Raw genomic sequence first — 26778 nt, 5'->3', positions numbered from 1 at the left:
TCTGACAGCGTGTGTAAAAAGGAATAAATTGGATGCAGGTAAACATGCCCATTGAAAACAGCAGTGGGTAAAATAATGCAATGTTCCAGTAATGCCAAAGCATTAGTCATGGTTTCTTTTGTAGATAAGAAGAAGCAGAAGAAGAAGAAGAAGAAGAAGAAGAAGAAGAAGAAGAAGAAGAAGAAGAAGAAGATGATGATGATGATGGTGGACCAGGACCCGCTCTGTGCTTTTCAGCGTGGAGGAGACCTGATGAGACCTCCAACATGTTGAATGTGAATTCATGTGTGGAAAAGGGGTCCGTTTTTGGATTACTGGGTAGAGACTAACGCCTGTAGGTGGCAACCATACCTCATCAACAATTTAATCAGACGCGCGCGCGCATGCACGAACGAACACACGCGCGCGCACACACACTCGGAGAGACATCAGATCTTGGGCTTTATGCATTAATGCGATTGATCCCTGATAATTAACGGCCGCTGGGTGATTTAAACGGGCAGATGGGCGCGCAGGCAAAGTGGTCAAAGTTAAAGTGGTCCCTGGGCGATACGGGAGCACGCTCACGCCTACACACACGCGCGCGCACCTGCCTGCCTGCCTGCCTACCTACTACTACACGCACACACGTGACTCGCGCGCACACGGGGACGCGCGCCGGATCTGTGCCGCTGGAGACCTGCGATTTCAACGTGCTCGCTATTCAAGTCATGGACTGCAGCGAGCCGGGGAACCATTAGGAGCCGGTGGCGAGGAGGACCCGCTTTATTTGCAACACACGGACGCGGACGCCGCCGCCGCACCACCACCACCACCACCAACCGGATCGGCCACGCTCTCCCTGACGGGCGGAATTATTACTAATAGCTGCGCTTATGTAATCAATACAGCGGATTGCTTCGAGGGGGTTGGGGCAAAGCAGCATCCTTCCCCGTTCGACTTGATAGGAACTGTATGCCATATGCTTTGCGATTTTATATCTTTTTATTATAGAGCAGCCTATGGCAACCCGTTGGTCCTGATGCGACGCGTGCGATGGTTGCAGTGGGACGGATATCCTTAATTTCATCCAATAGGCGTTCTCGGGGTTTTTCTTTTCCTTTTTTTTTTTTTTTTTGGTAGGACGCTTCAGCCCCCTTTTCCGCGCTGACCTCAACGCCGCTTTTTTGAAATGGGTAATTAATTGTCTGCCCCATTGATGTGCATTTCTTTGGAGTTCACGATCAGCCTTTGACTGCTGCATTCAAAACGAATTTGTCCACTTTGGTTGTTGTTGGGTTTTTTCTCTCCTTCTTTTTTTTTTTTTGAGGAGGAGGGGGATTTCAATCTGCGATCTTTTCCAAAAGAGGAAGAAAACCACCAGTGGGAGTCAATTTTGGACAGTGACTGCTTTGGGTGAAAGAAGGGGCCTATACAGACTTGATCCCCCCCCTTACACCAACCCCCCACCCCCCCATCCAAAACTCTGCAGGATTTCCTCCTCGTCAGTCCAGAGGAATATTCTCCCAAGTCCACTGTCGTCTTCTGAGGGGCTTCTTTGGTCGGTGCTCGGTACATCCGAGGGAATGGTGGCCGCGACGTAACTCTTCCTGCATGTTTGGCGTTTTTTTTTGTTTTTTTTTAAATAGCAGGCGAGCATCTTGACTTGTGATCGAGAAAAGGGGGGGGGTGGGGGGTGGAGGGGTGGGGGGGGGACGGGACGCGGACTGCAGTATAGCCTCCGAATCCCTTTCACATGGAGATTTGTGCCTCGCTCGCACCGCACAGCTCCAAAACGGGGACCGGGGCCCTGCTGCTTTCTCCTTCACCGCTCTCAACCTCGATCTCATTCATTCGAGAACATGCGTAAGTATTTCTCCTGAATTCAGCCCCGGTTGAGTGTAATCAGTGTGCTATGCTGCTTTATATCCGCGCGTAAGACCGATTCGTCGCTACGAAGCCTGTGATTTGGGGATTTTGTGGTCGGCTCTCACACACTTCAGTGTACAGAAAGATACTTTTTTTTTTAAATTCTGGGTATGTCTATATTTGCTATATCTCTGTAGGTCGGTTAAGATTGGCTGTCGCATCCTCTGTTCGTTGCGCGTGTGAGATGGATTTAGAGATCGAGATGGAGATGGATGGGGGGACAGAAAGGGGGTTGAGGAGGTGTGTGTGTGTGTGTGTGCTTGAGAGGAGGGGGGGGGGGGGGGGAGCTGGTGCAACAAATTGTGTGTTTGAGCGCTCGGTGGAGACTGTATGGGTCTGTGGTAGTCCCTGTTGCCAGCAGGACATTACAGCCAGAAAAAAGGCCTACGTCATATGGTAATTCAAATTCAGTTCAGGTATTCTCAGCTTACACGTTTGCAGCAACAAGAGCGTCGGATTGGCCAGGTGGGCAAGGCTGGCCCCCTCCCAAGGGGGGCTTTGAGTGGGAATGTGGCAAAAAAAAAAAAAGAGCTTCAGGTCAAGCTTTATTTTACACAATCTGCTCACGCACACACACACAAACACACACACATCTCTCTCTCTCTGTGTGATTCTGCCTGTTGACCCAGTATGTCTGCAAAAGCCCCAGCAAAGCCACCCATGGGTGATATCCTCAGAAATGAGGTTGTCATTCTCTCCCTACCACAGCCCAGAGTAGAGGGTGCACACATTTTTTTTTTAGATTAAAATGTGAACAATCACATCCAAGTTGTTGCTTTAGCAAATACACCCCATCTTTCTCTCTCTCTCTCTTTTGAACGTGAATAGGAGCTGTCCATCAGTGGGAGGTGCTGAAATGCCTTGATGCTGAAAATACTCGTGTGTGTTGGCTGAAATGGGTAGAGGGAGCTGAAATGTTGGAGCACACATCACATCTGCTAGTGCTGCTGCAGGCAACACACACACACACACACACAAACGCGCGAAGCCAGCACTTAAACCTGAACATATTTGTCCTCTAGTTTACTCTTTTCATATGCGCATTTATTCAATGTTACAACCTGCTTGCACATCGTGAGTGTTCAGGAAACGGGGGGGCTCTCCTTTAGGGTGGGTTACAACATATTTTTACTTTCCCCGACAGCCTGCTTGATTTGGTTAGTAGATGATTCATCTTGAATACTGCATAGGGTCTAGTATATAGTAGGACGACTGTTTGCTGTTCACACATCACACCATGTATTCTGTAGTGAGACTAGGCTCTTTAAATGATGGAAAACTCACTGAAAAATGAGCATTTTTACATATAAAATTGCCTTAAAAGCCATTGCAATGATGTTGCTCTTTCAGTGTAACTGCTAAAAGTAAGGCCACACACACACACTCACACACACCAATACGTGTCTCAATAGGGCATTGGGTCAACATGAACCACCTGAGCTTCTACACCGAGCTTTGGGATTGAGGGGGGGTCTCTTTGACACGAGACGTTCTAACCATTTGAACATGAAAGATTGTCGGAAACATAGGTGTAGCGTTCTGCTTGGTTGAGAACTTGTGTGCTAACCCACATTTTCATCCTCATCAAACCATTCAGGATCACGTCATGGCCTTTTGATTTGCATTTGTCAGCTTGTAATATTCCTCAATCATCAAGACGGGGAACAGCAAGGCACCGTAAATGTGTTCGGAGTGACAGGTTATGGTAGTTTTGGCGTTTCTCACCTGCATGCTAAGGGAATGGATGTTAACCACGGCAGGCTCCATTCAACAGAACGGCTCTGACAAAAGCCGTCACTGCAGGAAGTAAGCATTTGGGGAAAGAGATTTATTTTCATGCGTGACACACATGAAGTCAACCGCTGGTTCAGAACAGGGGGAAGGTGACTCATCTAACCATCGCAGGTTTGCATTTTTCCTCCTCAGTAAACCACTGCTTTTGTTCTCGCACAAATTGCAGTGTGAAAGAGGTAATCTACGTATTATAAGGACTACACGGTGCACCACAATATAGCTCTCTACATTTCTAGTGAGAAGCTGCCCTTTCACACCTCAGACAGATATTTAGTTGGTTCATAGTGCCATGTATTTCTTTTCTCCCTTGCATCGAGATATAATGCACTTACGTCACAGTCGTCTGTTCTTCCCAGGTGGTTATCTCGTTTCAACGCGCCATCATCACCCTAGCCACATTTTCCAATTTTGAAACATCGTTAAATCAAATGTACATTACAGAAGCTCCAGCAAATAACGTTCTTCCACAATGAGCCCTCCATGAAAGGTATGGATTCCTTCTTTGAGCCACTGGAGCCAAAATAATGAGCAACTGCCTACACTAAGCATGGTGGGATGTTAATCACCACACGAGAAACTGCAGGTTTCAGATGTCAAACGACGATGTCAGTCAAAGTCCTAATTCATTTCCAAAACTCATTACAATCACAATTAGACGATAAAGCTATTATAAAAATTATTCATGAAGCAAAATGCCAATTATTGGATTCAAACATATTGTGCTTTTGTCTAGATTCTCCCAAATGACTGAGTGACCTCCTGACCTGATGGTCACATGTTAAACTCACAGACTCTATAAAAGAAGTGGTCAATGTGACACATTGGTTTTGTGACACAAGAGGGTGGAGCTAAATGGAACCGAAATAACCCAAATAAGATTTTTGACGATCAAAAATGTTACAAGCTAGCCCCGCCCTAAAGCATCCCCTGCTTTACCGTCTATTTTACGCTGAATGGGACCATCATTTACTAAAAGAACACCATGCTGTATTGAAAAAGACTCAGCACTTGTGATCGAGACCATAAACTCACGTTTACAATGTTTACTGAGGCAATAAATCAAGTGTGAAGTAATTTTCTATACAATCAGACTTCTTTTTGCAACTGAAGAGTCGCCCCCTGCTGGCTATTAGAAATAATGCAAGTTTAAAGCGTTTCCGCATGGCTTCACTTTTCAGGACCAGAGGTCACAGTCTGGTTAAACCCCTCGATGACCTCTCTGTGAAGAAACTGTGAACGGGGGCAGATTAATGCCTGGAAGCCTGAGGAGGGTCAATCTGTCAACAGCAAGGCGGTCTGTGTTTTTCAGGGATTTGCTTTAGGGGCCACTGTTTTGTTGTGTCATCAATGTATATTGTGTTCTCGGCCTTCTGCATACTTCTCTGTGTGATAGGAAGGTTGGTGTTGGGAGTGGCGATGAATTATGACTGAGCTCCTGTCTGGATGAAGTGGAAGCAGTACAGTCCCTCCGGCGCTGTGCTGGTATTATCTTTAACTATTACACGAGGACCGTGTGCATTTTCCATACACGTATGTGTACAGTATGCCTCTGTGTGACACAAATACGAGTGGGATGCAGCCCGAGATAAGGCCGACTTCCAGTGGGCTCCATTTTGATAGATAGCACTCTGTATCTTTCTCGTGGTACCTCCACAAAATAAAACATGTGTTTGTGTCGAGTCGAGAGAGACGGGCCCCATCTGAACGAGTCGAGACTGCTCGGGTGTGAAAGAGTCCGACGCATGCCAGGCTGGAGAGACTTAGCATTCACTGTGGCAGCTTAAGTTACGCCTTTGTGCACCAGAAAGGGGATTATTCAGCGAATCCTGCTCTGTGTCATTCACGAGTCTAGCGTTTCTAAAATCAACAAATATTAATGTGGCGATCTATGGAAGAGGGTATCTGCTTGTGGAGTGTGTGTCGACCACCGAGTGTGTCTTATGCGGAGCGACTGTTGATGCCTGCAAAAAAAACAAAAAAACAGAACTTATGGCCCCAAATGTCATTATGACACGTTCGCTGTTTTGACTGCAGCCGTCGGTGCCTTATTCCACCATCTGTGTTGTGTACTATGTGACTGTGGTGGCCTGCAGCAGCAACCAGCCATCAACTCTGGCGAGAGCCTCTGATAGGAAGAGTCTGCTCGGGCTACGGGTACCATGTTTTCTGCCTCTTCAGCAAACCGCCTCTTTCTGCGAAGGCCATAACGGCCTTTATAGATCCCTCCACAGACTCCCCAGCAACCTACACATGCACGTAGCGTTTAGCGATAATGCCAGAGTCAACATTATTTCCTGTGATTATAGGTATGGCAGTGCTGTGATGTGAGGCACAGCTGAGTGCCGCCCACTGCTCTGAAAAATGCATAATCACAGTAAACAATGCCCTAAAGGCAATTATGTTTTTTATACAACAGTTTCGCTGCTTTTTTTGGGGGGGGGGGGGGCTTAAGTTTTCTTCAAAGTGTAGTATTATGAATATAATCAACACATATCACAACGGTTGACACAGCTTATAGGATAGCACATAAAGCTGTGGATCATGGGAATTCTTCCTGGGAATGTGTCCCGGCTGTGTTTTGATAGTTGGTTTCATTTTGGATCGGATCCCAAGCAGATAAAAACACTCTTGATTAGTCAAGTTCAAAGTCAAAGTAATCTCTTATTGGAGCCGTTTTCTCCTCTATATTTTATCAGCCAAAATAGGGAAAAGACTCAGGAATAGGTCATCTTCTCCCACAACGTATGGTATTGATTTGCACATTAGAAGATGTCTTAAAATATATAAAGCTAAAGAAAATTATAGAAGCAGGATTCTGATTCTATAACTGGATTCAAATTCAGAAAAATGCACCTTGAGGAATGCACAATTAATCATGTTTCTGACAGAATAAGTGAGAGTCTATCTAGTTTGTGAACATAATGAAATGTTGGCTCTTGTTCCTTCGTAGAGGACCATAACTGAGATTCACAGCTGTTACATTAAATTGGAAAAAAACAACAGAGGGAAAGAAGTAACAAAATGTCTATGGAACTTAAACACTCTTGCAGCCTAATCGGTTTCTCCTCTGTCCATCTGCGTGGTCAGTATGTTCCAAATAGTTCATTTTTACTTTTGCCAAAAATATGAAGCTAGAAGAAATTTGGAACATACTGATGATATGGATGGACAGTGACAAGAACAATATTATGCTGCAGAAGGGTCCAATTTGATACTTTGTTCTAACAATCAAGCTATTGGAATTGGAAGAAAATGTGTATTTTGACCCAGTTTCAATTAATCCATTCATTACGCTATAATTTTTGTATAATTTGATCATAATTTTGTCGTTTGTAGTTTGTTGTAGTATCATTTAGTTTTGTGTGAAAACACATCGTGCAAGTCAAGAGATGTAGGTGACCAGAATCGCTAGCTACTTACCTAGCTAGCTAGCTAGCTAGCTTAGCTATGTTGCATGCACAAATGCATCATTATCTCACCTGTTTTATCTGGCGACTGTTTTATCAGCCAGGTACCAAAAGTGAATGTGCGTAACATTGCATCACTGTACGAAATACACACAAGCTCCGACAAGAGGCATCACTTGTACATATTTTCATCATCTTATACCAGCTATATGCCAAAATTCCTTGCTTGATGTCCAAAATTATCCTTTAAATTGATAGATAATGTTAAAAAAAATGTCTCTCACCGTTTATTAATCTTACTATTTCCGAAAAAAGGTCCCAAGACTTGCTCTCTATCGGCACAGTGGTGCTTTGTACTTAGAGACACCACAGCTGATCAGCTGACACCAAATTAAGGACAAGAGTGTTGTTGATTTTTGACAACAACTCACGTGACTAATTGGTAACAACATGTCAACTTTGCTTTTAGCTTTGCAGGGGACACGAATGGTGGTATCGTGGACGAAAGTCCTGTTTGTCTGCACGTCTTCTAATTTTGCCTCCGAACGCAACTACACGGCAAAGTCCACGTGAGCCATGTGATGCATCAAGTTCAAACCTAGCGTAGGTGAAAGCGAGCCCTTGGAACGGCTTTGCCACAAAGCCCGGCCAAATCTCATTGTCTCTGCTTATCAGGCACAAATTTACTCCGCCTTACTGAGATATTCCCTTCGAGAATTAGGGATAATAGCTGAAGTGATGACGGTCGTGATGAGTCTCTATCTCTCTCATGTTCAACGCCCTCCCTCCTCTTTCTCCCTGTCTCCCTCTCTCTAACTTCACTCTTTTTTATCTTATTCCCCACATATGAATATACACGTTATCACCTGCCAGTTCATTGGGCTCAGATGTGTCTGATGAGAGTGTCTTGACATTACCTAAAAGGCCTTTCATGTTGCAACTCACGAGGAAACGGAAACAAAAAAGAGATTCATGACACGTTGAAGTAAATTACCGAAATCAGTGTAAGAATGAAAATGAATATCTGGTTCATTAATGCTTTTGGCAAACAGCTCAGATTCCAGTCGCTGGAATACATTAGATTGGCTTAATTGGCAAAGATGAAACCCCCAGTAACTGGCGCCAAGTCAAACACGACTAAACCGAGCAGGGAATCTTGTAAGTCTGACAAGATTGCCTCTTTAGTGTGTGGCTCAGAGTCGCCAATGCTACAGCCCCCCATGACAACACTGTTCTTCAGCCACAGTGGTTTCTGGGGCTCGAACAAGGCTGCTTCGAACATCTCGTTCCCGTGTTTCCGTCGCAATAATGCATAATTGGTGAACCGCATTGTTTGCAACAGAATTTTTTTTTTGTCCTTCAAATTCAAAGGGAAGAGAGAGAAAAGCTCTTCTGGTGCCATTCTTTTTCCATCTCGCATCCCTCGATCACAACACAAGGTCCCCATTTGTTGTGAAATGCATTAAGCCTCGGATGACTATCCAATGCAGCCGGGATACTTGGATGACAGTTGCAACGCAGTTTGATCTCTTCCTCGTTTCGCTCATTTAGGGACGTATCAATCACAGCTCTCACGGCTAATTCCAATCAAAGTCTTTTCCTAATGAGTCTATATGCCGATGCCGTGTTTTATTCATCGCAGTTAACTGAACTTATATTAAACGTCTGGATCTAGATTGTGCAATACTTTTTTTGTTACTTTCCATTTGTTATTCAATATATTTTCCATTAAAATGTTTTGAAAACAAAATGCCAAAGCATTCACATCAATATAAGACGTTAAGATGAGATATTATGAGTAGCAGGACAGAAATATGATCATCTCTCGGTTATCCAGACTGGAAAATAGTTTCTGGAGAAAGACATCGCTATTGAGATTTTAAATTTTTTCTCTAATGCCGTTTTCAATGCTTCAAAACCACAAAGGGATTTCTATTCATCCCCTTTTAACTGGGTGGCGGTGGAAAAATCTCAGACAGGGACGTCTTCAAAACCTCAGCACATAACGCACATCGAAGATGGCGTGCTTCATGTGAGTCGGGTGCTTAATCTACGTTTAAATCATTTTGATAACCAATTAAGTCGGTTTTCAGTTTTAAAAAAATGACCAGTGCATGAAAAAACAATGTTTTCGCCCGGAGTGTCGTTGCCTGAATTAATCAAGCCCGTAATCAGCAGATTAATCAATAATGAAAATAATCATTAGTCATAGCCGGAGTTTTTCTAAAGCTCTCTCTAATTATTTGTTACACCTGAAGCTCGCTAAGTGTTATTCGGTTCCTCGTGATGTGCCTTTTGAGAATATCCAGCTGAAGCGACATTTTTTGCAAGCTCATCTAACTAGCACCTGCTGCCTGGACTTTAATTATCCATGCGGGGAATACGGACACACAACGAGGGGGGAGTCCCGACTCTTAATCTAATTCACACCTTTGGTAATGAAAACAATAATAAGGACCGGTTAATGCAATTAGAGAGAGTGGAAGCGCTGCTTGACTAAGCTTCCTGCCACTTGTGGTGCAGTGTGTTTGATTAGCAGGGCCTGTCATCTGATTGGGTAATGATAAAATTGCTGTCCTGGACACAGAAGTACAAACATCCAGTCAGACAAACTACGGTGTCGTTATTCCTGAAACAAATCTTTTAGCCTAAATGTCAACTTTTCAATGAAAAGAGCCTTGTTTTGAGCTTAAGGGCCATGTGTGGCTGTGTTTGGATAGTGTGTTTGAAAAGAGTTTATCCAAACCCAAAGAGCAGATCCAGAGCAGAACTTAGCGACATGCTAAAGTCAGCATTTAGTAGGCACAATGCTTACGATGCTAAACATTTAGCATGTTCACAAAGCTGGTATTCAGTCACTAACTACAGTATTGGGAACCTAATGTCTATATTTTATGGCAGTTTAAACAATAATTGTCCAGACAAATCACAAAAAAAAAAACGAATGTCAATCTGATCATGCCGCAGGTGGTAAAAGTCACATGACTGCCCACGCCACTAGCACGGCTAAACGTCGACCACCTCCCGTTTTCTTTGGCTTGACTCATAGTGCGGATCCGCACTATGACTATATGCAAAGACCACGAGCAGCTTACATGTGGAGCATGATGAATATACTGATTGTTGTGAGCCGCCCACTAGCGAGTCTGCACGGCGCCCAACCTGCACATAAAGACAACCTCGTGACTCTTCTATCTCGATTTTTCTAAGTGGTGTCTTCAAATTGCTTCGTCCGTCCAACGTCGTTTATTATCATATGAGATAATAATAATAAAAAAAACATCATATTGCCAAATTTACCAAGCTGAAAAATGACTCCATGATTAGTCATCGATTAATTTCCCTTCAATTGAGTTGAAATGTTTCAGCTGTGATCAAAACACTCATTCAATTATTAACCGCCAGTTTTCAATTTTGAAAACAATTAATCATCCAATTCTCTGGTTAAATGTCAGCTTTTGTTAGTGTTTTTTTTTTTCCCCCGTTGCCATTTATGATTGTAAAATGATTCTCTGGGTCCCAATTTTCAGACATTTCCTTTTTATTAACAGACCAAAAGAAAATAACTGACAACTGACATCTCATTTCACCGCAACAAAGACTCTGAACCAGACGAGCGCCTGTATCTCTACTTGCTAGATCGTATCCGCCGGTCGTGTTTTCTCCGTTCTTGGGTAGCGATGACATGTTGACTCGGTATCATGAGTCATTTAATATAGCGTGGAGCAGCTAGGCTAAGGGGCATATGGCCATTTTGGAGCAGAGCCATGTGGCTTAAGGCGGGGTAAACGGATGGGCAGAGACTGTTGGTGCGTTAGCTGTTCCACTGTTGTTTTCTGCAGCGAGCAGCTCTTGTTTATCCAACGGCGGTAAATAAAACATTACGATCATTTTGGTTTTTGTGCTCTATGTTAGTGGAAGTTCTAGGGAATTAGGGCTGTCAGACTGTAAATACCGTTTGTCTGTGCGTGAAGATGAGAGACGGTGGAAAAAAAGAAAAGAGGGACAGAAGGAGAGGGAGAACGCTTGTGATCCACTAAAATATCCTTGGCGGCGAACGACGCCGCGTTCACACATTATTCACGGACAGTTTGTACCAACACTAACGTTCTGCTGGGGCCCGTGATCGGCCGTGATTGGCTAAATGCACCGGAGGAAACGCTGTGCTGCAGAGCTTCGAGAGCTGACGACGGACTGTGTGTCGACTGTTGATTACGGGGTTGTGGGGGGAGGCCTGTGGTTCCATCTATTTCATATTCATGAGCCAAATGGCTCATGCTGTATTATTCATGAAGAAATTAGGTTCTTAAAAACAACAGCGTGAGCTAGCCTCCTATATGCAGGATGCACGGGGACGATCGTAAGGACCTGTTGAAATGAGCTGCTTCATGTCACACTTTTTTATTTATTTTTTTTATTTTGGGGAGGGGGGGGGGCAGTCCTTGGCTCCCGTCCTTCCCACAGTCTCCACCATCTACAAGCAGTGTTGAAGCAAAGGCAGTCCTTCTTTTTTATTATTCTGTTTACTGTACAAGAGGTTTCTTCTGCTTCTGGCAGCTGGGGACGGAGCAGCAGAAGTGTGTCCAATCAAGCCCGAGCCCTGTTTTTTTTTTGTTTTTTTATAAAAAGGCCCTGCAGTCCTTGGGCAGAGGCTGCATTTATGACCCAAAAATGGAGGAGACGAGCACTGGCCCTCCTCCAAGGCCTCCAGCTCGTTTATTCTGTTTGAGCGTATCCAGAGGAAAGGGCAGCGCGGCAAGGAGGCCTCGCGAGACACCTGTACACGTGTAACCCGCTGTGTGTGTGTGTGTGTGTGTGTGTGTGTGTGTGTGTGTGTGTGTGTGTGTGTGTGTGTGTGTGTGTGAGAGAGAGTGTGTAAACAGTGTACAGGATGAAGAAAAACCTTGTTAACCTTCAAACCCACTATGATTTAGCTTTATTTTTTTATTTAAGTGTAGACAGAGACGTAGAGATAACAATGAAATCAATGACAGAAGAAGAAACACTGAGGTTGGATTGAAAAAGAAGACAGCATGCAGCCATAATGAACACAGCATGCTCGTCGTTGGGTAAACAATCACATTGAAACACACTTTGTTTACATTAGCTAAATGGGAAAGAACCAGATTTGTGTTTTTTTTGCGATTACAATGCGGTTGGTCAATTACTGTAATGGTGTGGATTTATAGCACATTAGGTGATCAGAGCGTTTCACACCACGGCGGGTCTTATCTCTCCCAGAGTTGATCCCTCAACTGAAGGTCACAATCACAAAATCCAATGACTCGGTCGAGCCTGAAATCTATTTGAACAAACCCTTTGTCTCAAAATAGACTTTGAATAAGATAGATCATGTGCAGGTTACTGACCAAAATATGAACTTCCTCCTGTAAATATCATTAATATTGTAGAAAATGTTGCTGTGAATGTATTTACATACCTCAAGTACTACTTAAGAAATGCTGAAGAAATTGGAATAATTGCAGCAATGTGAGGTGGATGCAGACTTCTGAGTCAGCCACCTCAGCTGCTTTCTTCTTCTCCTTTTCTTTTTGGTGTTGTTTCCCCGTAATGGTTTGTTTTCCTCGAAGTGGATCCGTGCCAGCGTGGCTCACAATTTTGCCTCGCTCATGGTGATCAATAGGCATTAGCTTGAAACAAGTGTTTTGTCAAGTGGACTGTTCAGTGAGTGACTGGCAGCTCTCTGCTGCGCTCAGACACAAACACGAAACCCTTCCTACACCTGACTGAGCCAACGCGTTCCCCCCGACCCGAATGAATGAATATGCCACTCGCAAAAAAATAAAAACATACATCGCTGCTGTTCTGGAGCCCTCCAATGACCTGTCCCCCCCCCCCCCCATGACTCCGGTTCCTGACTGGCCACTGCTCTCCAATAAAGACACAGCAGTTATTACACCATTCAGACTATGGCGCCATTAGCGGTGTAGAAAAACGTTCACAATTATTTTTTTCACCGGACAAGACAAATAAAAATAAAAATTGGTACAGCAGCAGCGGGAAAACACACACGGGCTCACACACACACACACTTCTACGTGCTCAGACTATCAACTGCAGCTCGCCTCTATGTCTTGCAGTAATGTGCCACAGAACACTTAAGCTGCCACCTACTGATGTGTGCAGTATAGGTGTTTCTGAATGAAAATAACTTAGTGTTAATGTCTAGTATTATACAAAATTATGTGATTATTAAAAAGGAATTGTGCAATAAATAAGTATATATATATAGATAACAGCTGACATCCGTCTTTGCAAAAAGGGTCTAATCTCAAACTCATATGCACTTGATTTTGCATCAAGTATGGATGTTATTCATCGACAGTTTAACCACATTTGACTGATTAATGCTACATTTAACCCCCTCCACTTAAATCAGCAAGGTGGCAAGCCTGTGAGCTCAGCTCAGGTCTTGAGGAGTTGTAGCATTTATTCAACGGCTACGATGCTACTGCTGGCAGACGCACAGCATGCAACCTTGCAGCTAAAACAATTTATGCAGACGAGTCTTACTTCCATGATAATGCACACAACGTCGTGGCTGCTAACTCTCCTGGACGGGGGAACTTGGGGAACTGTTTTGGAGCATAAACTCCAGCGGGCGTTAAATGGATGGATTTAACCAGTTTGTGTATCGTTTAACGTCGGTTGGGTGGTTTGATAGGCACTTCAACCACGCAAGGCACTAATCTTGTCCTTAAATGGTTAATGAGTCTGTCCTGAAGATCACTTCTAAGTCCCCGATGTGACGTTGCACAGAAACATATGTGTTGCCTGTGCATTTACACAGAGGAACAACGTGTAACACTTGAGCACGTCAAATGCGTTCAATTATAAAGCGGTTGCATATTCATGCGCCGCTCTTTGTAAGGCAACACGGCCTGAATGACGAGTAACGATACACTGAATAGGAATTTGCACAACAAAGAGCCGATCTCTCCGACGGGGGAAGCAGAGAATGTGGCGGAAGACTCGGAGATGTGCAACAGGAGGGATAATTTAATCATTGAAGATCTCGCGGGCTCCTCACTATATTTCCCCCCCGCGGTATTCAAGGTTAATTGTCATAAGTTCAGGCCAATCTACCACCAAGTCCCCGAGGGAGGGGGGGACGCACACACACACTGAAATTCATTTTTATTAAGGTGATTGTGCATTCGAGCAATATCTTTTTTCATCGCACATTGATTCTTCAGTGGAGAGAGCGAGTGAGCGAGCACCGTTGGGCAGCTTCAAAGAGTCGCTCCAATTTTCTACATAACGTAGCACTTGTCCCCGTCTCGTCCCCGACATCACAGAAGACAGAAAACTGCCTTTACCGGAGGACTAAGTGCAAGCAAAAATGTAATATGACACGTCTCCTGAACCACGGCCTCAACCGAGGCCCGTCGGAGATTAACAAAAAAAAAGGTGTGTAGCTTCGCAAAAAAAACCGACGCGGGGCCATTCCAGACGGCAGCATGTTAGCGTGTCTCAGCCGTTTAGAGGATTGCTTGTGTAATGCCATCTGTATTCAGGGGATGAACACCCACTTTTACACCAGGGCAGAGAGAGAGGGAGAAGAGCGACGGCGACTTCAGCCAACATCTGTCGCTTCCCCTCCATCTTCCATTCACTCATCCGCCGGTCGCTTTCATCCACTTAAAAATTGTGACACAAGACCGGATATGTTAATTGGAGAAACAATTCACTCTTCATGAAATGAATATGAAGGATAAAAGCGGTTGGTGAATATGTAACACGAAACAGCTACAAAACGGAACGCTGATTGCCTTTTTGATTTAATAAATAACGTGCCCCTCCTCGTTAAGGAGCGAGCCCCGTCGCATGCCGGCAGAATTCCAATATGCAAAATCTGCACGAGCGATGTTCCGTGTCGAAGTAGAAAAGGTTTAATTATTAAAGTGTGACTCCCGTCTCCAGGTCTGGCCTGAAGTCAACCCCTGCTGCATCGGTTTAAAGAAAAAAAAAGAAGCTGAGTTGAAATGTGGCCACTGCCGTATGAGGGAAAGCGTCAGCTTCGACAGCTACAGTGGTTTGGAAAATTGCATGTTAGTCTATTTCTTCTACTTCTGAAACATGAGTTTATGGTCTCAATTTATAGTTTGTGTCCTCTTCTTATGGTCCATTTAGAGTCAATTGAATGAAGACCACGAAGCAGGGTATGCTTTAGGGCGGGGCTTACTTGTGACTGACAGGTCACTACTGAAGCCTTGCTAACGTCGCTACCACTTAGCTGTAAAGTTCGCCTTGAATTACGGAAACTAACTTTGTTAGCAGCTTCTCACCAGAATCCAGAAGGATCCAGTAAGGTTGCCGCTCTGCCACACCCAACTGTCCTCCGCAGTCCAAATATGGTCACTTCCTTCACTTGTTTTCCAAGTGCAATTCAAAGCCTCACGAAGGTCTGTTTTTCAGAAATGTCCATAAATGAGTTCATCAGTGCATTCAGTGAACTAGGTCTATGGCCTCCTACACAAAACATGGTAAAGAAGCAAGTGAATTAGCCATCTTGTGTCACAAAGGGCGTAGATTGGATCTATAATAACACAAAAGGCTGTTGAAAGAAGCAATTGTGCAGAATTGCGTCATTTCTTTGTATTCCATACGTCTTTTTTGCAGATGCAGAATCAGATGTTCTTTCAAAGGCCTATTGAAGCTCGGTCGGTTGGAACATCGAAGCGGCTGTTCTACTGTGAACAGTGTTGAAACAAGAATAAGATGCGGAGCAATGGAAGCCTAATGAACAGCAATGACATTGTTGACTCTTTTCCAACTCATTAGGAAATGAAAATGTGACCAAAAGCCTCGGATCATTTGAAACAACAGAGATCCCGGCGGCCAGCTTGATTTTTGCCTCGACCTTATCTATAATCGTCAGATTCTCCGTCTGACGGTCAGATCTTCGTCCCAGAACGACTTTCAAAGAACAGTATTGGACATTTTGGTGCATGTACACCTCCAGAACAAGAAGATAAAGCTGCTCTGCGGGGGCGGAGGGGTTATAAGGTCGGAAAGTCTTTAGGAGTTCGGAAAGATGTACTCTGACTCACTGGATGGAGACTGTGGGTATAAGGCTGCCAATTTTAGCCAGCATCCTCCCTCATTCTCAACTATGTGCTATCTCGTTTTTTGCAAAGTCACCGTTGATCCTGTACTTAGCACCGCCAAATTTGATTATGATTGGTATAAAGTAATGCAAACAAAAGTGTTTTTTTTCCACCAGGATGATAATATACCTGTGTTAAGCGTTGGGGAAGATGTGACGCAGCAATAACGGTAAATGGTCTTTACTTGTTCCTATAGGAATCATTTATCTACGAATGCTAATTGAGCAAAAGACGCAGACGATGTAACGCTGTCAAACAAAGCTTCTTTTTCTCAACGCCGCAGTCACTCAATGCAATTTAGGAGACACTTCCTGTATCTCAATGTGATGAGATTTTTTTCTTCATCTTATTTTGGCGGCGGCTTTGGTGATAAATTATCATTGCTTCAAAAGTAGGGACAAGTCTCTTTTGTTCGTCATTGTCCCAAAATGTCCTAAAGTGCTTTTCATCGAAAGGCAATCCCAATCTTCACTCTACTTTTGGCTCAAGGAAAGTTATTTCAAGTTTCAGAGCCCTTTCCTTACATTTTGTGCCATTTGATTGTCTGTAGGTGGCTTTTCTGTGTGTGTGTGTGTGTGTGTGTGTGTGTGTGTGTGTGTTTCTTCAGTCACGTGGCTGTCGCCGCTCATGCCAACTGCCCCTCTGTTTATTCCGAAAAAGCTGCTGTTGCTGCTCCAAGAAAAGCAGAAGCATCATTTTCTGTGCTGAACTAAGAGTTTTCGTTTCTACAAGACCTACGAGACGCTCGGTGCTTGCGCAGCAGATGTTAAAGTTTTTTTATGACCTGGATATATGTTGTCACGCTGCTCTGTGGTGGAAATCATCAATAGGAGAACAACAGAAGTCGCTAATGAAGTGTAACTTTGGATTTTTGTTGTGATCGGAGGCCAAAATCGACCCGTAGACACTCGTTGTGTTAAAAGGCGATTAACATATAGATTAACATATGTGCAGATGGCTTAAAGGATTTTTTGGTATCTTTATGGGGCTTTGTTGCACATCTGTATTCTGGTGGGGGGGGGGGGGGGGGGTTCTGGATCGATTCTCATACACCGTCAGTCTTGTTTCATAAATGAGGAGCCTGAATAATGTCTTGCCTCACACATATGCAGGCAACCCAGAGGAAGAGTCTTACTGTAGTCAACAGATAATCATTTTTCTGGAAAAAAAAAGGAGCTCGGGGGTTATATCCATTGATCTGAACCACCTGCCAGAGAGACAATTAGTCTATTGGTTGGGATAAACAAGCACATCACAGACACGTGCAAGTACTGTAGGATTATTTTGACTCCAACCTTTACCACTGCTGTCAGAACGAGGCCAGAACATGAAACTTTGTTGTTCAAATATAGCTCAAACAAACACCTCTTTTTTTGTTTTTTCCCCCACAGACTGAACAGAAGGATGATCAGCATGCACTATTTTAGTTTGCCATTAATTGACATGACATTATTTTGGTCTCATAGTGTTTTTCAGGATCAAATAAACATGCCTGGTTAATTTTTTTTTTGTTAAATGGGGCGTGACTTTTATATTGGTGTTGTGCATTTTAAAGATTTCATTGACATGCCATTTGAATTTCTATATATATATATATATATATATATATATATATATATATATATATATATATATATATATATATATATATATATATTATTCAGCAATTTCATCACATATACTGTATAATAAATAAGTGATGGTTTGTTTGCTATTTTAAAGGTCATGTTGCACATTTTCACAGTTGTATTTTGGATTCCTTCTTGTGTCAGGAAGATGTCACCCTCGTTCACTCGTGTCCTGACAGCAAGTCGCGGCGTTCAAACATGTAAATATGATTTAAAGCCTGAAGCACGAGTGCTGGGAAGAGGAAAAAACAGCTCTCTTAAAGTTTGTACATAGAAAACCAGTCTATCATAGCTCTTTCCATTTTGGAGCAGGCCCTGATTTTAATTACTATACATGGTGAATTAGCTAATGAATAATGAATGGATTCCTCACACTAAGTGCTCTGACTGCTAATGCACTCGCGATTCTCTCACTACCCCCTCACACGGTGCCAAAAGTTGCTTTCTGATTCCCCGTCTTTTTTTAGCCGCCTCTCCGAGTCTGATTCACGCAGACAATCTCTTCCCCACCTCTGCTTTTTCTCACTCTCACTCAGATTTGATTAGATTTTCCCTCTGTAAGGAATTATTTAGTGATGAGAGTAGAGAATGAGACGGAGTTAGAGGAAAAAGGCTCCGGGATAGAGGGAGACAGATAGTGGGTTCTCGGGGGAGCGAGGGGAGATAGGTGCTTCGAGGAAAGAAAAAAAAAGAGGGAAAAAAAAGCTGGAGGATTAAGGTGCAGCTGCAGACAAGCAGACGGAGACAATGTAATCTATGTGCTCAGGGTGCATCACTTCAAATTCCACAGAGTTTACATAAATATATATATATAGAGAGGATATATGTAATACATGCAGGTGTATGGGGGGGGGGGGGGGGGGGGGGCTTCCCCATGTCAGTCAATTTGCACTCCCGTCTCCTCTCACAGACGTGATACATGAAGTGGAGACTCTTAAGTGCCTGAGGTGTGAATGTGTGCATCCGTCTATATGTGTTTGCACCGTGATGGACTGGCAACCGGTCCAGGGTGCTACTCACCCAATGCATGATGGGATTGGCTGCAGCCAACCCACCCCACCCCACCCCCGAGGCACCTAACGCAACAAGTGCTATTGAAAATGGATGGATTGGCTTGCCAGAATTACTGTAATTGATACATTATGTTAACATTCACTCCAATGACAGCGTTTTAATGTGAAAGGTGTCGCTTGTGGTGATTTACTGCAGGGGATTATGACCCACTTCCTCTCTTCTGCACGGAATCTTTCACCTCGTTGTTTTGTTTTTTCCGGCTTTTCCATCTTCGACCTTTAATGTTGTCGCCCCGCAGCTGTTTTTTAAGCTCTAAAAAAAACCCACGTCACGCTACCTGAACAGTCTATGGTGAACGTCTTTAGCAGCTAAAGAGACATATTTTCCTCAGGGGGGCTACATGAGACCCAAAAACAGCTAAAAGGGAGAGTGATTATATTCAGGAGTCCAGAAACTGCAAATGAATTCGAAGGGTTTGCTCCGTATATGCCGGATGAATACAAACGTGGCTGTTTTACAACAAAATCGACCTCTAGGGTAACAATTATGTCAGAGCTGTTTTCAACATTTTCTTTCCTGCTGAGATTTTGTTTCTGTTTTTTTTTTATCAAATAATTCCAAATGGGATGTTTTTCAGTTAAATTAAAACTAATTTAATGAACATATTTTGAGAATGGCACACCTGTCCACCATAAAAGTTTGATTGAATGACTGTATGTGAGTGTTAGTTAAGCTGCGTGAATGTCCTGAAGTGTGAACACGATGCCTGTAGGAGTCGTTATGTGACTCAATACAGGGTTTTAAAGTATTCTGAATTTGTTTCAAATGGGGTTGATTATGTTGGAGACAATGGAAACCAGCTACCAGTGGTATACTAAGAGCTCTCGCTCTTATCTCAACCAGCGTTACCAGCCAATCAGAAGCCGTCACAAGATGTCTTGGCAACACTGGAAATGTGTGTTGTAGCGAATTGAAAACAGGTTCATGAGACCTGATGAAGATGTCGTAATAATAGACAAACGACTAAGAACCTGAAGGAGCCGGGCTCTCCAACATACAAGTATGTTCATACCTGCAAACTAGTCACCTTTGGGCAAAAACAGGGCGTAACACTAGCCCCTTTAACACAGACGATTATGCGACAGTTGTGGCTGCGACTGCGTCATCAATGACTGACCACATCTGCGATCAAAAAAGTTTGTGCAGAACAGGATCTGTCCGTCAAAAACTCTGCTTTTACAAAACGATCAGTCTCCAATTAGCATGCCGGCTACATGAATGCCCATGGCAGTGCACCAGTTTAAAAAATGTTAATCTGAGAAGTTAAAAGGAAAAAATTGCATGTTTTCACTGAATGTGAATGAAGTCTGAATGTGGACAAAATGCTGATTGGCCCAATGGTTAGGCAACAAAACCACTTAGGTTTAAGAAAAGAGACAAAATGTAAAACTTTTTTTATTTTTTGAGTACAAACAGTGGTCTCCTTGGTGAAAGTCTTGTGTTTGTTTCACCCATCCACCACATGTGTGCATTGCAAGACACAGTCTGTACGTCGATGTCAGAAGCCAGGAAACACTAAGATGTGAGGATTGAGGGACTGGGAGAGAGAACGGGTTCGACTCAAACACCACAGCTGACTGATTTTAGATTTCGTAATTGACAAATTGCTTATTTGTGAACAAAGAAAAGAAAAAAAACATGGCTCGGAGGGATGTATCTACTTGCTAGACTCCCCCAACCGCACATGAAAGGGGAGGAAAAAACAAGCTACCGCAGATCGACAATAATCAGACACTCAGCACCACAGCAGGGCAGCGTCGCCTCAGGCTAGCCAGGATTAAAAATAAACAGTGTGGAACGTGTAAAGATTACCCAGGGTAATGTTAACTTGGGATTAAAGCCCAAGGTCAGCAGGTTAAAGACATGCATGCAAGTGAAACATGATGTCTGGAACAGCGTTGGATTGACGCCAATTAACAACCGCAGTGTGCTGCACAAAGGGAAAATTAACATCAAAAGATTTAAAAAACGAGTTTCTTGATTTCATATGCAATCCCCATCATCATCCACGTCCCCATGATGACAAGCAGTTATATATGTATGTATATTTACCTTAACAGTACAACTATAGAATATGCCACAAAACAAAATGACAAAAATATCACTTTTTACATGTGTATTGAATTATTATCAATCTTTTGAAATGGGAATTAAAAGTCGACTAGTACATTTGGAAAAACCACAGAGATTTTGATTTTGAACGCATATCTGAAGCAACTTTTTTGATTGGACGGCGTTTTTACAGTCCTGCCACGGCCACAGACGACATTGTTTAAATGTGTTTATGTCAGAGCATTTAATTCATTGACGGCTATCAGTACGTTACGAGGATTTCAAGTAATATAACATAAAGTGTTTCTCAATTGAATCACCTACTCTGCCTTTAATGAACAGAAAGCAAACCATTTACTCCAAATAATGGAAAATGGCTTAATAAACTTCACACAGGGAACAGATACGACACTAGTGTGCAACTTGTTATTCTATATAGTACATTGATTCACACACACACACACACACACACACACAGTGGGAACAACAAACAGCAAGGACAAACAAGGACAAATCAACAGGGAAACACGTTTTTTGGGGGGGATACAAACTCTGGCACAACACCCATCCTTAACAGCTTATTAGCATGCCAGCTGAGAGTTCCCTCCATGAGCAAATAATGAAGGAAAAACAAGATGGACTACCTACTGTATGCTGTCAACACTGGCTACACACAATCAATCAGCCATCAGCAGTGGGAAAACTAACAGGAAGCCTTGCATGGCGGCAGCTAGTCCGTTCAGCAGCTGGTTTGGTGGATAGAAAGAAACAAAAACACAATTAACGGGACGTAATGATCATCATCACGGCCGTCAGCAGTGTACCATGCAAAGTTAAAAAGGCACGTAATGTTTGTGTGTTTGTTGCAACTAGACAACCAATCCCGGGCTCGACCAAATGACCTTGCATGAGCAGAACAATAACGCGGCTCATGGCGATGATTTGCGATCCTCTTGGTAGATCTGAGTCTTTCTACTTGTTTGTACACTGTACATCCATCTTTTTTTTTTTTTTTTTTAAATATGTTGACTGCCACTTGAATAATTGCATTTTCCCCCCGCTTTGATTTTCCGAACCGACTCGAAGACGGTGTCCCACCGAGCGTCACGCATCGGCTGCCGAATTATCAAAGCAGATTAACAGAGAGAAAAGGATAAGAGGAGGGAGAGGAGGGAAAAAAACGAACAAATCTAAAATCACACCACTGAGAAAATGTCTGCTCCGCAGCTTTCATTTATTGAGTCCAAATATATTTGATGGTGGTTATTTTTAAACAGACCTTAATCCTCTGCTCACCCTTCACCGTGAGGTAGATAATTATAGTAATCTGGTCGAAGGGAATTTAATTTCCAAGCTGTGAATCTGTGCAGTGGGACGGGCCTACTCCCTTTATGAAAGGGAATTTATGGTGTCCTTCAATTCTGACACTTTGATGACAACACACATGCAACATGGAACATTGCTCCGAATCCAATTGTGTCACTTTGAGATGCTAATTAAGCACCGGTGGCACCAGACACCCACATAATACTTCACATGGCAGGGACACAGTTTAGGGAAGAATGGCTGCAAAAGTGCCCATTGTTCTTTTTGTTCTATATAGAAGACGAGGTGAATACATCGCCGTCGAAGTAGGACAGCCTAATGGCGCTCTCCTAATATTCACTTCAAATAAAAAAAATCGACTTGTAGAAGCTTTTGCCCCTCGTGTTGGGGAATGTCTTTTGAAGATATTCTAAGTAGGAGAGATTTAAAGATCCTGCCACTGGAGCCACGACCGGGGGAAGAAAACATAAAAAAAAAGAGCTTGTAATGTACACGGCACTCTTTGTCCTGCCCTTGAGCAAGACAGCGATTCCCCACCGACTCGCTGCCGGCTCCTGGGATCGCCGTGTGAAGATGACCCGACACTCTGACCTCCCTGAAGGGACCCGAGTGAAAAGACAGTCGCACTGCGGGGATCGATGCGAGAATCACAACCCTTATCGCTTCGTTTCAAGCAATTTGGGACAGAAGGGGTTTAACCTGCGTTTAATCCTGCAGCGAGATATGAAGGTGTTTGTACGTGGGGATAATTCGGAAGGCTGTGCACGTGTGTGTGTGTGTGTTTGTGTGTGTAGCTGCTGCAGGATGAAATATGAAATGTGGACCAGGCCATGAATGCAGCGAGAGATGGTAATTATTGGTTCCATCTTTGCCAAAGTGCGTTTGTGTTTTTGGAATCCACAAAGCATAACGCAGTGTTTTCCCCTATAACTGTAAAATGTTTGTTTTTTTAATTGCCCAAAAAGATGCCAAATGTTCCTCCATATTCATTCTGCAGCGCCGCGAGGACGAAGGAAGCGACTGCGATTAGCTCACAGCTAACCGCTAAAGTCAAACGAGGGAAGTGAAGATCATTCTGTCAGTTGCAAACGTTAAGGAAGTGGACGTAGACATCGTGATGTCATCCCTTGGTTTGGAGACTCTGCTTTTCAAGCCTCCAGTTGGGCATCTTGGAATTTTTGCAACCAGTGTAGGAAGTGACCATATTTGGGAGGTTTCCCGAGCAGCAGCCTTCCTCGATCTGGATCCATGTGGATTCCGGTGTGAAGCTGTTAGCAAAGTTAGCTTCATGATTCAAGGTCAACTTTACAGCTAAGTGTTAAAGTCATCTTAGCTATGTAGGTAAGCCCCGCCCCTAAAGCATCTCCAGTTTCCTTGTCTGTTTGGAACATAATTCACTAAATGAACATCAAGCAGGATTGATTTGGAAGACTTGACACTAGAGATTAAGACCATAAACTCTTGTTTACAATGTTAATAAATGAGAGGTGTCGCCCCCTGATGGCCAAAAAAAAAACACTTCACTTTTCAGAATCAGAGGTGCTGTTGTGCACTCATTGTTCTCTGTGAAAGTGATGTATTGTAGCCTCTGAGGCTCCCTGACGAGTCCAAAGTCCCGGGGAGGTCAAGGCGAGGTTAAGGCCAAAGGTGCCGTGAAGCTCATTGTTGGATCTGCCTACCACTTTAAACCCGGCCTTTTCACACCGAGCGAAAAAACTCTTATTCATCATGGAACTGTGTGCACCAAGGTTATTATTCAGAAATACTGGATTAGTCATTAAACGATGAGAATCTTGGGAAGTTTACTTTGTATAAAGCAGCAAAAATAGTTGTAGCACCAAGTGTTTGAGTTGCAAGTGGGCGAATATCGATGGTGAAGCAATGTATATTGCGTTGCCTCACAGACAAGGTCACATGGTAACTTACGAGGCCATTTGGCTCGTTGGTTCAAAGAAAACTCAACATTACAGGTTCAAAAGTGTCATTTTCTTTTAAATAAGTGCTGTGCAGTCAATCTCATGTTGGTGTGGATTTTAGAAAAGAGACTGATAACAGAAGCAGTCCACCAAAGGGAAAAGTGTATTAATTTGTCTCACCCTGCATGCTTTTTGTTGATTTTTTTTTTTTTTGCATAAACATAATTATGCACAATCAGCCCACTTATAGAATCTCGCTGGTGCACACTGTATGCTCTTTATGGCTGCGAGATGATCGGATGCCTAGTGCTTTTTTAGACTATATAGGCCACTTCCTATGCTAAAGCCCATTAGCGATACAGCAGCTGTTTCAGCACGGCTTTCATCTCGGGCATTTCTTTTTAAGACTCCAAACATGATTATGAGCGCTGGAGTCTGGCCCCTCAGAGCGGCTACAGCCAAGAAGACATCACGGCTAGTAATCCATCACCGTTGCATCAGAACGCCGACATCCACTCTTACATTCGGAGCAACGCTCGGCTCAACATGACATATTAATGCTCACAGTCGGGAGCGCCGTGTCAACTAAGGTGCTTCCACCAGCGAAAGTAGAGTTTCATTTTGGGAGAGAGGTAGTCGTCGTGTTCAGCGGCTGCAGCCCTCAGCTTTTTGTTCTTTCTATACCTGCGTGGACGTATTGATTTGGTGTTTGTGGGTGTTTGTTAGCTTGTTTTTAACTTTATGGATCTTCTACATCGGGAAAGGGTAAAAATAAAAGAAACAATAGATATCACCATGAAACTTCCCTAGGTGGTTGCTTCGTTTCGTTAAAATTATGTTTAAATATGCAGTGCGTCCTCTTATTCAATATGTGCTAATTCGCTACATTTGCCAGAACACAAGATGAAGCCAGCTTCAAAATATTAGGGTCAAAGTTTTTATTTCTTTGTTTTTTTTTACAGAGGGAATTTAGAATAGTTTTTTATGACTCCATAAATCATAAAATACTGTCAGCAGCCACAAAAGAAAAAATCCATTTTGCTATATTCTTAGGAATAAAATGTTCAATAAATCAGGCTATAAATTATATATGAACAACACCCGTGTAAACACCATCAGAATATAGATAGGAATTAAACTGAAACTGTGGGCGTGTACTGGAGGTGCTGCTGTGGTGGAGGTTTCTGGCTCGGAGCAGGAGATGAATTCATTTTAAGAAGAAGTCTTTAAAGATGTGTCTTGTAAAAGTATGACGAGACTTCCCCAGTCGATTACTGCAGAATAGGATTGAGTTACTCACAATACGCAACAAAAAACATTTCAAACTATATCATCATGAGTGACTTTAAAAAGCTGCCTAGCTCTCTTTAATGGAGAAGTGGAAAAAAAGAGCCCAATTTATAAAATAAAAGACACATACATTAAAAAAAAACCTTTATTTATGCATGGAGACCTTAAAGTTTATGATCATCTTAGTGCCATCTCAATCGAGATATAATTAATTATTTTGGCCAGGATAATCGTGGCATGACATTTTCATATCATCCCATGCATAACCTAAATGATTTTATCACATTTTGCATAACAATCTTTCTCCAATTTCAGGTTTAATTATGCAAATGAGGCTTCATCTATTGCCAACTTTAGGTGAATCTAGAAATCTACAGACACACATAAACACAGTAGTAAAATAAGCACGTCGGTGTGTATTTTGGATGTTTTCTTTCCTCTTCCACATGTTTTGGAAGCAACAAAATCTCAAAATTGCCCAGTGCATGAAAAAGCTTTTGCCTGTAGTGTCTCCTTCAAGCCTAAAATGATGCCCTATTTTCTTCAGTGATAGTAACTACTGCTAAAAGCCAAAATAAAATCCTTGAAGTACCTTACTGCAACACTAAAGCTGTTTCACCATCGCCTCGCTTTGACGAGACAAACACAATGTGTTACTATAATTATGCAGCCTAAAATATGACTCAGATTCCCACGTCGGTTTCACAAAAACTGTGTAAAATTATGCAAGGCTGCGTCAACAGCGATCCACATTCAAGCGGTGTGTCATCGCCGGGCTACACGAGGGCATACGTAGTCAGAATCCCATCATCTCACTATACTAAAAAAGGCTTCCGGAGAGAACAGCCTGTAAACTTCTCCCATTCAGACAATTTGCAAACCAGAATGGCCGGAATTCATCGGCAAATAGCTGTGACTGAACAGGAGACACTTCAGTGAGCTAATCCCTCCGAGCACTCTGCATCCTGCAGGGAGCGGCAACCCGCCAACACAGCCATTGAAGCTACGTGGCTATTGTGTCATTCTGCAATGCACCGCCGTTGTCTTCCTCAACGCTAACAATGGCTGAGGGTATTTTGGGGGTTTTGGAGGTGTTTCCGCTGCACCAGTCATCGGCCACAGGAAGGGAGGAATCTTTTTCTATGTATGTGTCATAGCATGAAAACTCCCTCGGCCCACTTTCTTCTCCTAAACCTGAGAAAAACAGCGTTCAGTGTGTTATTAACACATTCTGGAAAGAGCCGAGATCCAC

At 43.1% G+C, this 26778-nt stretch overlaps 1 pseudogene across 2 annotated transcripts in view; it reads left to right on the top strand.

Moving 5' to 3' along the window:
* Window positions 1-1692: 1692 nt before the first annotated feature.
* The window catches only part of LOC311017899 (leucine-rich repeat-containing protein 4C pseudogene), a 39301-nt pseudogene continuing 14215 nt past the window's right edge, over window positions 1693-26778 (top strand). Inside the window, exons 1-2 of one of the 2 annotated variants that reach the window (XR_014599375.1) lie at window positions 1693-1845; window positions 12063-12178. The product of XR_014599375.1 is annotated as a leucine-rich repeat-containing protein 4C pseudogene (transcript). The remainder of the gene's footprint in view (window positions 1846-12062; window positions 12179-26778) is intronic. The other variant, XR_014599363.1, reaches the window with a different exon arrangement.

Source organism: Eutrigla gurnardus, assembly GCF_963514095.1.
Source record: "Eutrigla gurnardus genome assembly, chromosome: 1".
NCBI classification, from domain to species: domain Eukaryota; kingdom Metazoa; phylum Chordata; class Actinopteri; order Perciformes; family Triglidae; genus Eutrigla; species Eutrigla gurnardus.
Note: the sequence above shows the minus strand (reverse complement) of the source record. Positions and strands in the feature narration are given on the sequence as shown.